Source organism: Lissotriton helveticus, chromosome 9 (genome assembly GCF_964261635.1).
Source record: "Lissotriton helveticus chromosome 9, aLisHel1.1, whole genome shotgun sequence".
Classification (NCBI taxonomy): domain Eukaryota; kingdom Metazoa; phylum Chordata; class Amphibia; order Caudata; family Salamandridae; genus Lissotriton; species Lissotriton helveticus.
The window spans coordinates 790669467-790680687 of NC_136070.1; positions in this window are offsets into that span (position 1 = coordinate 790669467).

The following is an 11221-nucleotide window of genomic DNA, read 5'->3' on the forward strand; positions in this document are numbered from 1 at the left end:
GCAAAAAAGCACTAATGTTTTATTATAATCCGGCATTCCTAGTGCTGGGGTGCAGCAGAGGCTTTCTCTCAACTCTAGGAAGGCAATCAAACAATCATTGTCCCAAGGCACTGGATTTGACACATCTTTGTCTGTTAGCCTCTGTAAAGGCTTGCCCACTAGGGACAAATTGGGTATCTATTGACGACAGTAGCCCAGCCTTCCCAAATACATCCTGACCTCTTTCTGAGTGGTTAGCAGTTTCATTTGCAAAATCGCCAAAATTCTCTCCTGTGACACCTGACTCTCTTCTCAATGTGATGACAAAATACAACAATTCTTTCAAACAGTGCTGCAACTTGCAAGGGGACGCTTTATGTCCATTCTCAGCCAAGTGATTCAACAATGAAATGCGGTCAGTTTTGCTTCTTGAGTATTTGACGCAACCAACAGGTTGCCAATATACTGCACCAGGACAGAGTTACAGGGCATAACCAAGGACTCTGCAGTACTTACCACTAGGCATCTGCATACCCATAATGGGTGAGTTACATAGACTCCCCATAATCTCTTTCAAAATACCTTTATGAATCATTGTTTTGATTACTGGAATTATTACGGCAATCTTTTCAGGGGTCAAATTATACTGTGGTGTTCTGGGATCTTTGGTATTTGGCTTTATCTGTATACAGACAGACTCAACTCCTGTAATTAGTCCAATATCCTTTTTTGAAAAATCCCAAAACGCGGACCTCATAGATCTCCAAGATCCAAGGGTAATTATTCATTTGTCATCACAGGGTACAGTGCAACAACTGGATTGTGAATAATCATTTTAAGGGCAACATTCTCATCATGGGTCTGAAACTCCATGCCTCTCAGTGTGGAGTTTATGGTGCAATTCAGCTTGCACAACAAGTCATATCCTAACAAACTAACAGGACTTGAATCACAAACCATAAACTAATGATTATCCTCAAAACATCCTTTTCTCACAGGGACATCCTCAGTAACGGGATTCCTCATTTATGATTAGCAACTTGGATAGTTCTTTCCGAGAGGGGTAGGTCTGAACTTCCACTGTTCACACAGTGTAATGGGTAGCACCAGTATCAACCAAGAACGATAAGATGTGGCCATTTACTTCACCATCTACATATGGGCCACTCAGGTCAATTGCCAAGACTGCACCAAGCACGCAATCTGTCCCCTCCTCAATCCCAAGAGGATATTGTTGGTAGGGAACATTACCCTGAAAAGAATTCTGATTCACTTTCGGCATTTGATATAAATCTAGGACCGGTGGCAGCATGCTGTGGCATCAGAGGTTCTGGAACTTGCATAATTGGGCTTGGGTGCATTGAAATTCTGAGAACTCAGTCTAGGTACATTCTGCATCTGCATAGAATTATTGTTCTGAGGCTGTTTAAACTCTGGATTTTGACCTGGATTTGATGACATTCCCGCTTCCAATGCCCCATCCTATTACAATAGGGGCACAGGTTAGGCTTTTTCAATGTAGCCACATCAATTCCACTATTTGGACCAAAAGGGATACCCTGACCCCTACCTTTTGTCTGAAAACTACCTCCACCTGGCATGACAGGAGCTCCGTGCGGGTACGCTTCCTGCATAGGGGGTGTATTTCCAACAAATGGAAGACCTTGACTTCCCCTCTACGCAGGTTTCATTTGAGCTACCATGATGTTTTTCCTTAAGTTTCTTCTCCCTGATATCAATCTCGTCATTGCAATACTTAGTGTATCACAAAATCTCATCAAGCACTTATTCTGCCAGCAAATAAAATGCTGCTGAGTCTAACCTCAGGTCTCAATTATGTCACAAACCTGACACAAAATGTCCCATATCCTTAGGCTCTAACATTTCCATTCCACTATACTGTTTGAACGCCTATAACAACCTCTCAAAGTATGCATGCATCGTCTCTTTTGGTTCCTGGGTTGTACAATCTATATTGACCAAGTTCAATATCTTAAGGAGACACTTTAAACTTCAACCACATCATCCCCTGGTTGTACTTCCTCATTACTTTGGGTGACGGACCATTAGTCACAGGGTTCCTCACTGGCTCTCTCCTGGACCATTCTGTAGCTATCTTATATTCCATCCATAAATCATATGGAAGCACATTATCAAATAGTGTATTAGAATCAGTCCACAAAATCTTCTAAATTTTCACAAACCGCTCAACTAGTTTGTACAACTCCACAGGTTTCCCTCTTAACCTAGGGAAATCATTAGTGAATGACACAAGATCACTCCTACTCCAAGGTACATGAACATGAACATAACCTCCACTAGGTACTACTCGTAAAGGGAAGCTTGTGGTTCCTGCTCCCTCATCTCCAGAAGGAGGCAGTTGACCTTTTGGGACATTTCCTTTTTGACCATTTAACTTCCTACTTATCCAGGCCACTCCACATCCAGATGCTATGAATTACTTTCCTAATTTACATTCTCAACCCTGGTATTCTCATATTCTCTAGGTCCAGATCACAGCAACAGAGCGGATGGCTCTTCTGTATTACCCTTGGTCCGGTCCAAATCTACTTCATATTTTGGAGCTATTTCAGGTAATTTACCATGAGCTTGCCTCACTCTCCTAGTAACATCCTTGCTCATAAACAGAAGCTCATTTTGCTGATAAGTGTCTATTCGAGCCAATTTAAGACTTCCACTTACCATCTCATCTAATTCAAGCTTTAATTTAACTACATCCATCAAATTTACTTTTAATGAGGACATGATTGTTCCGTGACTTCTTTCTGTGCTTTCACTTTCATTCAAAGTGGGATTAAGAACCTCCAGGCAGTCGTCCAGCTCCTGAGCATCAGACTTATGTGTAATTTCCGATGTTTTTGGTACTGGTCCTTCTTCGCGGTGCTTTTATGCACATATAGAGGTGGCTCCCAAGTGAGCAAGCTCAAATTTGGCAACCACCAAAATGACCGCAAAGGTCTGAATCCAGGCTCATTCGCTGATGGGTCTGCACTTACACCGCAATGGGTCTGCACTTACACCGCAAGGGGAACTTGCATTAATTGGGACCATGGGAATAAACTTTATATTCAGACTTGTGGCAGCCTTCTATGGGGCTCTCGGCTGAGTTGGAACAGCCAAGTTTTGTGTAACACTCCCTGCTGACTTGGGATTATACATAGGAACTACACGGCAAATAGAAACTGGAGCAGCAAGAGCATCGGGAACATTCCAAGCAGCCGTGAAATTCTGAACTGTGGAGAGGCTAGAGTCATAATTCCCCAAATTCCTTCCTATTAAGGTTTGATTCATATTCATAGGGGTGGTCCCCATTATGTTTGGACTCACAGTTACAGGTTGAGTAGCAATTCCAGAATATCCACTAATATTAGCACTTCCACCTCCTCCTGTTTTTGGTCTCATTGTACGGAGACAGAAGCTTTGCCAACAAAACATCTAAGACACCATCACTAGTAACGCTGTCACTACTTTCCCCCTCAACTTGTTTCTTTACCTCATTTTCTCACTCTCTCTTTTTTCTCTTGTCTACCCGTCTCAAACTCATCACTGATAAATGATAAATACTACTTAGTCGCCTCTATCATTTCTGTTCTCAACCTCTTCTGGTTTGTATCCCACGAAGCAGCAGCATAAGTGTGCACTGCCTTTCTAGCTCTTTCCTGATATCTCTCTTTCTCTCTGGCATGAGCTGCACGCTCCCACGCATTGAGTGCTTAAAACTGTGTAGATCTAGGATGTGGTTTCCTCCCATATAAAATTCTCAAATTTTCAGTAATTCGAACATTAAATGTACCATAGCACGGAAATGCCAGTGCGTCTTCTTTCTCAGTGATCTTGTGCCAATGTTTATGCTGAATACAAGTGTGTACCCATACATTTATCACCATATAATGGCCTGCAGTATCTTCGAGTGGTGCTTCTTCTCCCTCGCTAACAGGGATCATCGAATCTCCCCTCAAATCTTGTATGACTTTAAAGCATTTCATTTTTCGCGTAGAATGTCAATAATCAAAATTAGAATTGTTTGTTTCAAAACAGAACTCAATAATTAACTCATAATTCTCCTTCTAAAGCTACAAACAATACCAGTGTGGCGCTCTGTGACATAGACAACCAACAGCAATGCAGCTTCACACTAACGGACCAATCCCATCGGTGCACACTGTGATGTCAGTCTCACTCCTTGCAGTGGTACACCCTCCTTTACAATCTTCACAAACACACTCTCCTCAGCAACACACAAGCAAACACATACAATGCAATGGCAGCAAATAAAAATTGTCTGCTATACTAAAGAAATCCACACTATAGAATCACCTTGTTCAATACTGTTTCCCTCTGCGCAAAAGGCTCACCACACTGATCATATCTCACTTTCACACATATAGATATATGTCCCTATCTCAATTGGGCTGTTGACGACGTGTCACGACAAACCCCACAAAACCTTAGCAGACAAATACAACAGTGTCTCCTATACTTTTAATATCATACCGAGATCTTAGGCCACGTTGCACCCGTTAACAACTTCAACTTCTTCACATGAAACATCACATTCACACTACATTCAACATACTTCTGCCAAGCATCACACAACTGTTATAACACCACAAGCTAAGCCAAAATCGCACACATACAACTCTTTTAATACTCACTTCTCTGCTGCTACCACTTTTCCACAAATCACTGGAACTCTGCCGATCCTCCAAATCAAACCATGGGCTCCCTAACTCAGGACCTAAACTTCTTCTGCTACCATCGAACATGAACTCCTTCTTACAGACCTCCTGCAATAAAGGTTAAAGGTGCCTGATAAATAAAAGGAATTCGGATCAACTACAATTTACCAATTACAGAGTAACCCATTTGGCCGCACATTAAAGCTCAGAGGCGATTGATGGGATTAGGTAAAGATTTATTACAAATTTAAAGCCAAGCTGATATAAATCAGTCACAGAAACATATTATAAACATATAGAATCACCAATGGGAGTCCAAAGTGACTCACAAAAATTAGCCTCAACAATAGGAAACAAATAAGGCATTCTATAGCCACAATACAAAGAATGAGAAACACAGTTTGGTGATTGGATTGAATTTATTTATTTGAAACTTTTGTATATCGCGAACAAGACTCTTACGGGTATCAGAGTGCTTTACAGGGTCAGTGTAAGTATACCAATACACGCATAGAAAAAAATGTAGGTAAGACTAATACAAAAATATTACTAAACCATACTAGCAGGTAAAATATAGGTAACATGTACATGTTAATAGATCAGGTAAATTTAGCCATGAGAACAGCTTTAACTTCTTTTTTGAAGAATGCAGTGGAGGGATTCAGTCTCGTTTCTTGGGGCAAAGCATTCCAAATCCTGGTAGCCATTCCTGAGAAGGACCAGTTGTATGTTTTCTTCTTGAGAAATCGTTGTGGTTTCAGTAGAAGATTGCTGGAACTCCTGGTGGATCTATTACCACATGATAGCACTAATTTCTGAGCTGGATAACTCAGAGTTTTGTGATGTAGTGCCTTGTGTGTCATACAAGCGATTTTCAAATTAATTCTAGCCTTGAATGGTAGCCAGTTGAGGGCTCGAAGGCCGGGTGAGATGTAACTGTTTCTTTTGAAGCCATTGATGAGTCTAGCAGCAGCATTGATTGAAGCTCTTAAAGGGGGCGTCGTCACTCTGGGAAGTCCGCAGAGAGTTACGCTCCCATATTCCACTCCAGGGATTACTAGAGTTTGAACTGCATGTTTGAAGTCATTTGGGGCAGGAAGGGTTTCATTTTTCTCAAGGTGTTCATCTGAAAATGTTCTCCTTTTATAGAGCGCTGATGTGTTTCCGCATGTCTAGGTTTCTATCTAGGGTCACTCCCAGTGATTACGCTGAGTCGATAATGAGAGGTTGACCTTTGAGTGCTGTTAGGTGGTTCATCCAATCGAGGATGGTGGTCGATTGGTTGGAGGGAGTGATTAAGAGGAATTCAGTTTTGAGAGTGTTCAATTTCAGGTGGTTTTCGGCCAGTCAGGTTTGCGTTTTTTAAAGCGTTGTATTGAGATATTTGATGTCCTCAAGTGAGTGGATCTTTATGTAGAGTTGAGTGTCATCCGCAAACATGTGATAATGTACATTCGATGAGCTGAGAAGTTCAGTGAGTGGTTCCATGAAAAGGTTGAAAAGTGTAGGTGAAACGGATTATCCCTGTGGTACTCCTAAAGTGACTGGGACGATCTTGGATAATGATTGATTGACCTTGAATATTTGTGATCTATTTTGGAAGGAGGAAGGAGGTGAACCAATTTAGAACAGCTCCTGATAGACCCATTTTGCGTTTCAGGAGATCTATCAAGGTGTCGTGTTTGACGGTGTCAAAGGCCGAGGATAGGTCAAACAAGATTTGTAGACAGGCATCATTTTGGTCAAGGATTTTTAATGCGTCATCTATTATGTGGGTCATGGCTGATTCAGTACTGAGTCCAGCGCGGAAGTCGGATTGGTATTGGTAGAGCAGGTTGAATTGGTCTATGTGTTTGCCAAGCTGCATGTGGACACATTTTTCTAAGAGATTAGACAAGGTGGGGATATTGGATATTGGGCGATAGTTGTTCAAGTCTGATGGGTCAGCCAATGGTTTATTTAAGATAGGGGTTACATGCCCAGCTTTAAGAAGTTCTGGGATGGTTCCTTGAAGGAGAGAAGTGTTTATAATCTTGGTCCAGAGAGGCTGTAACAGTGGAATGAAGTCTTTTATGTGGTTTGCGGGAAGAGGATCAGTAAAGTGACTGGAGGGGTTCAAGGCTGTGAGCGTTTTTAAAATAGCTTATTGACTGTAGGTGTGGAAGGAGGACCAGGATGCCTTGTTTTTGAGGTTGATCTTTGCAGGACCTATGAATGGGGCACCAGGTGAGGGGGATGAAGTGTCCAAGTGGGGGTCGGTAAGAGAAATTAGGTCGTTGAGCAGGTCCGGCTTTATTTTTTCTGTCATTTTTGTAAAGAAGGCGGCAAATTCCTCACAATTGGGTAGTGTGTCTGGCTTAGCTTGGTGGCAGTGGGGTACTTCCTTAGATTGCGATTTGATTAGTTTGAAAAGCTTTTTGGGACGGGTCTTGGCTTGGTCTAATTGCTTAATAAAGAAGTCTGCTTTTGCATGTCTGATCTTTCTGTAGTAGGAATTTCTCGTACTCCTTAAGAATGGATTTTTCGATTCTCCCGCCTATACAAGAGGTTGCCTAGAAAATCTATTAAACCCTATTCTAAACTCAAAATCATGGAAACCCTATTAAGTCAGGGAAGCATAGAAAGGTTACTTCAAAACGGGGGAGACACTGTTCCAGGTGGGGGATGCAGAAAGTCACCCGCTCACTTCAAACGGGTACTTGAAAGTGTAGGAAGAGTGCAAAAGGTGGTGTCCTAGGTCTAGAACCCACTCGTGAGAAGGAAGAACATGACTTACCTCTTGTTGCCCTCACACACCCTGAAAGATGTCAGGCTTCATCATCGGGCGTTTGCTCCTCGTCGAGCTGGCGCTGCAGTGCCCTACGGGTCCCCCGAAGTGTCACTTTAGCAGAGATCTTCTGCAAATGCTGCATGGTGCGTGTGGGTGTGAGGGATGAGACCTATGTGAAGGGTGGGTCAGTGTGTGCAAGGTTTAAAACTGGCTAAAGGTTGGCCTATCCTGATTTCATGGAGGGTTCTTCACCCTTTCCAAAAACCTTAATTCACATGCACTATTTATTCTACACTCGATCTTCTGGTCCTGATGAAGCGCCACGGATCACTATGACCGAATGGGAGCGAAACATGTTGACCCTTTAGTTACCCAGGCACATTGCGCTGATTGGGGGAACTGTTAACCTTTTATTTTTTTATTCTGACAAGGGTACCGTCATATTAAACATAGTTCTTTGGTAACCGTTAGCCTTTGAAGTAAGCGAGTGACTTTCTGCACCCCCCCACCTGGAAAAGTGTCTCCTGCGTTGTGAAGTAACAATCGAATGTAGGAGCACAGACACTGGACCATAAACAGCTCCTGGTCCCCCCCTCTCATTGTTGATAAAGCATAGAAAGGTGTCAGCATAGTAGAACCTCTGTAGAAGTTCTCTAAAGGGAAATAATATTGTATAGCATAAAACCACACAACAGAGATGCTACAAAGAGGTATGTACCTCTCAGAGTCTTAAAAGAATCTAATCTGAATAACCTAAGTGCAATGCCAAATTGCACCCACCAAGACAACCTTTGAGAATCCTATGTCACATCTCCAATTATTTCCCATTTTAAAACACTGAAACTTAGCACCTACACTTGAGACTTCTTCCCTTTGGTCCACACATTGGAACGTCCTTGAATTCCTCCTGTCTCCCTATTCCGCTCGGAAAGTAGTCCTCCCTTCCCTCTTTAAATTTTCTTATCCTTGCCAAAAGATACTCATTTCAAGCCTATCTTTTTTCACACAATCAGGTAGATTCATCAAAGACCCGTTTTGCGAGTCTTTAATAGCGATTCATTAGGAATCGCTATTACAGACTCGCAAAACAGGATTCATGTAGGAATCGCAATATTTATTGCGATTCCTACAGCCTCCTTATTTGCGATTAGCAAATTGCTAATCGTAAATAAGGAATAACTCCCCATTCATTCCTATGGGCCTAAAGGCCCATAGGAATGAATGGGGAGTTATTCCTTATTTGCGATTAGCAAATTGCTAATCGCAAATAAGGAATAACTCTCCATTCATTACTATGGGCCTAAAGGCCCATAGGAATGAATGGGGAGTTATTCCTTATCTGCAATTAGCAATTTGCTAATCGCAAATAAGGATGCGAATTCAAGGGTGCCAGGGGTGTCCAAAGGACACCCTGTAGCACCCCTGAAATGCAAATTTACACAGGTGTTGCACACACACGTCCAAAGGACATGTGTGTGTGTAACATGCAATTGAGAAAAATGCACAAAAGTGCTTTTTTCTATTTTTCCGCTATTTACCACGAAGTCAGACTTCGTGGTAAATAGCGACCAGAAATTGCGAATTCACAATTTAAAAATGGTTAATGAATTGCATTTAAGGAATCTCAAATAGAGATTCCTTAAATGCAATTCCTCGCAAATATGCGATTTCGCTAATAGCGATATTTGCAGTTGGGATGATGAATCCCAAATGCAAAAATTACGCTTGCAAAGGGCCAGATTCGCAGAAACTGGCACTTCGCGAGACGCATTTTGTTTCATGAATCTACCTGAATGCGCCTGTCTTTAACCATGAGCTCATGAAACTGCACCTGCGGAGGAGAGAAAAACATTGCATCTAAAGCAAACATTCACATTAAAGTTAAAGCGTTAGGAAATCCCAGTGCTTAAGGCCTTTGGTTAATTTTTAGAAATGGGGGTCTCTGGTTGGCAGGTTTTTACACTGTCCAAGTAAGGACCCATCCTTCGGGGTACGGTGGATTACACTTCTAAAATAAACGCTGCTCACCTTGAGTAGAAGGGTCCCTACTTAGACAGGGCACAAACCTGCCAACCAGAGACCCTATTTCTAACATTGGTTGTCAGTGGTCAGGATAGGACTTGCATTTGCACTTGACCTACAGTGATTGATGTACACTACTACCACATTGCAGACCACTACGTAGCACATATTGTTTTCTTTTGGTCTATTTTTAATCTTTCCATTTGTTTGAGATAGAACTTTCTACTGCATCAAGCATGAGTCAAGAGCATCATCAGTTGAATCCCTATAAGTGGTTTTCGAGGAGGGAAGGGTGGAATCCTACACTGTGAAGGAACTAAAGGCAGTTTGCAAAAACCTTGGAGTCCAAGTTAGAGACCTCATCAAAAAGGAAGAGCTGCTAAAGGCAATGAGGGCCTGAGTAGCTGCCAGAAATGCCAGTGGGCAATCTGGAGATCTTAGTGTGGAGGCTGAGGAGCCTATTTCTAGGGTTGATGTGCCTTTTGGTAGGGGAGGGACCATCCAGGCCGGGCAGAAGTGGTCTGTCCCCAGAGAAGCTGGAGGACAGGTGGGAATTAAGGAAAGATGCAATGGAGAGGGAGAGGCTCAAGCTAGCAATGGTATGGAAAAGGATGATGTTAGACCATGAGCTTAGAGATCAGTAGTAGGTCCAGCTCAGATGGTGGCATCAATTCCTCAGTGCACTCAGATAGAATAGTACACTTACCCAAGAGTGTAAGAAAGGAGTACAAGAAGGCAGATGATATCCAGAGGTGGATTTCAGGCCTAAGAGGCATCTATCCACATGAATGGGAAATGGAGACCTAGGTTGTGAAACCACTTCACAGAGGAGGAGAGGGACACATTGTTAGTTTGGGTAAGGAGTACAACCTCACCTACACTGACAAAAGGGAGGCCGTTTTCACTAGGAATGGTGATACTCCTGACAAGTACAGCGATCAGTTTAGAGGAAGTACAAACACTGATTTCCAGACCTGGTTTGAATGTGCAAATTCTGTGTGCCGGTCACTGGATGGTAGGGTAAAGGGCAGCAATGGGATAGATTTTCAGGGACTGTACAATATATTTGTTTGGGAGCCCTTGTCTAGTCCAGGTTTTGCAAAGCTGCGCCAGCACTTGACAGATAGTAAGCTGACTGACCCCAGGAAGCTTGCTATGGAGGCGAACCGCCGGGTCAGTACCAGGGTCCACAGGAAGGTGCATGTGGGAGACTCCACCAAAGGTGGGCAGGATGCCCAGCAGAAGAGTGGAGGGGACAAGGGTAAGGAGTAGGAGATAAGAAACCATGTGTCTCTTCATGAAAGCCTGCAGAGACGGCACCCGGTATGTGCTTTGCATGTGACCAGGTGGTCCACATCAAGGGGGATCCCAAATGCCCCACGTGGGCACAGCCACCCACCAATGGGCAGTCCAAGGTGTTGGCTGGAGTAGCGCTTGTGAAGGAGCTGGTTCTAGATGAGGGTGAGGAACCCACAGAAAGGCCCCTCGACTCAGTTTGGGGGCGAGTGAGATGGTCAAGGGAAGCCTAGTGCTTGCAATCATTAAGAAATACAGTGCCTGGGTGACCATCAATGAGCAAAGGGTAGAGGCTCTCAGAGATACTGGAGCAAGTGTGACCTCAGTCCGGTGTCACCTGGTGTTTGAAGAGCAAGTAGTCCCTGGTGCATTCCACCAAGTAGTTGCTGTAGACAACTCAGAGCGCCAATGTAAGGTGGGGCAGGTGCCCTTTGAGCTGGAGGGGTCTCAGGTC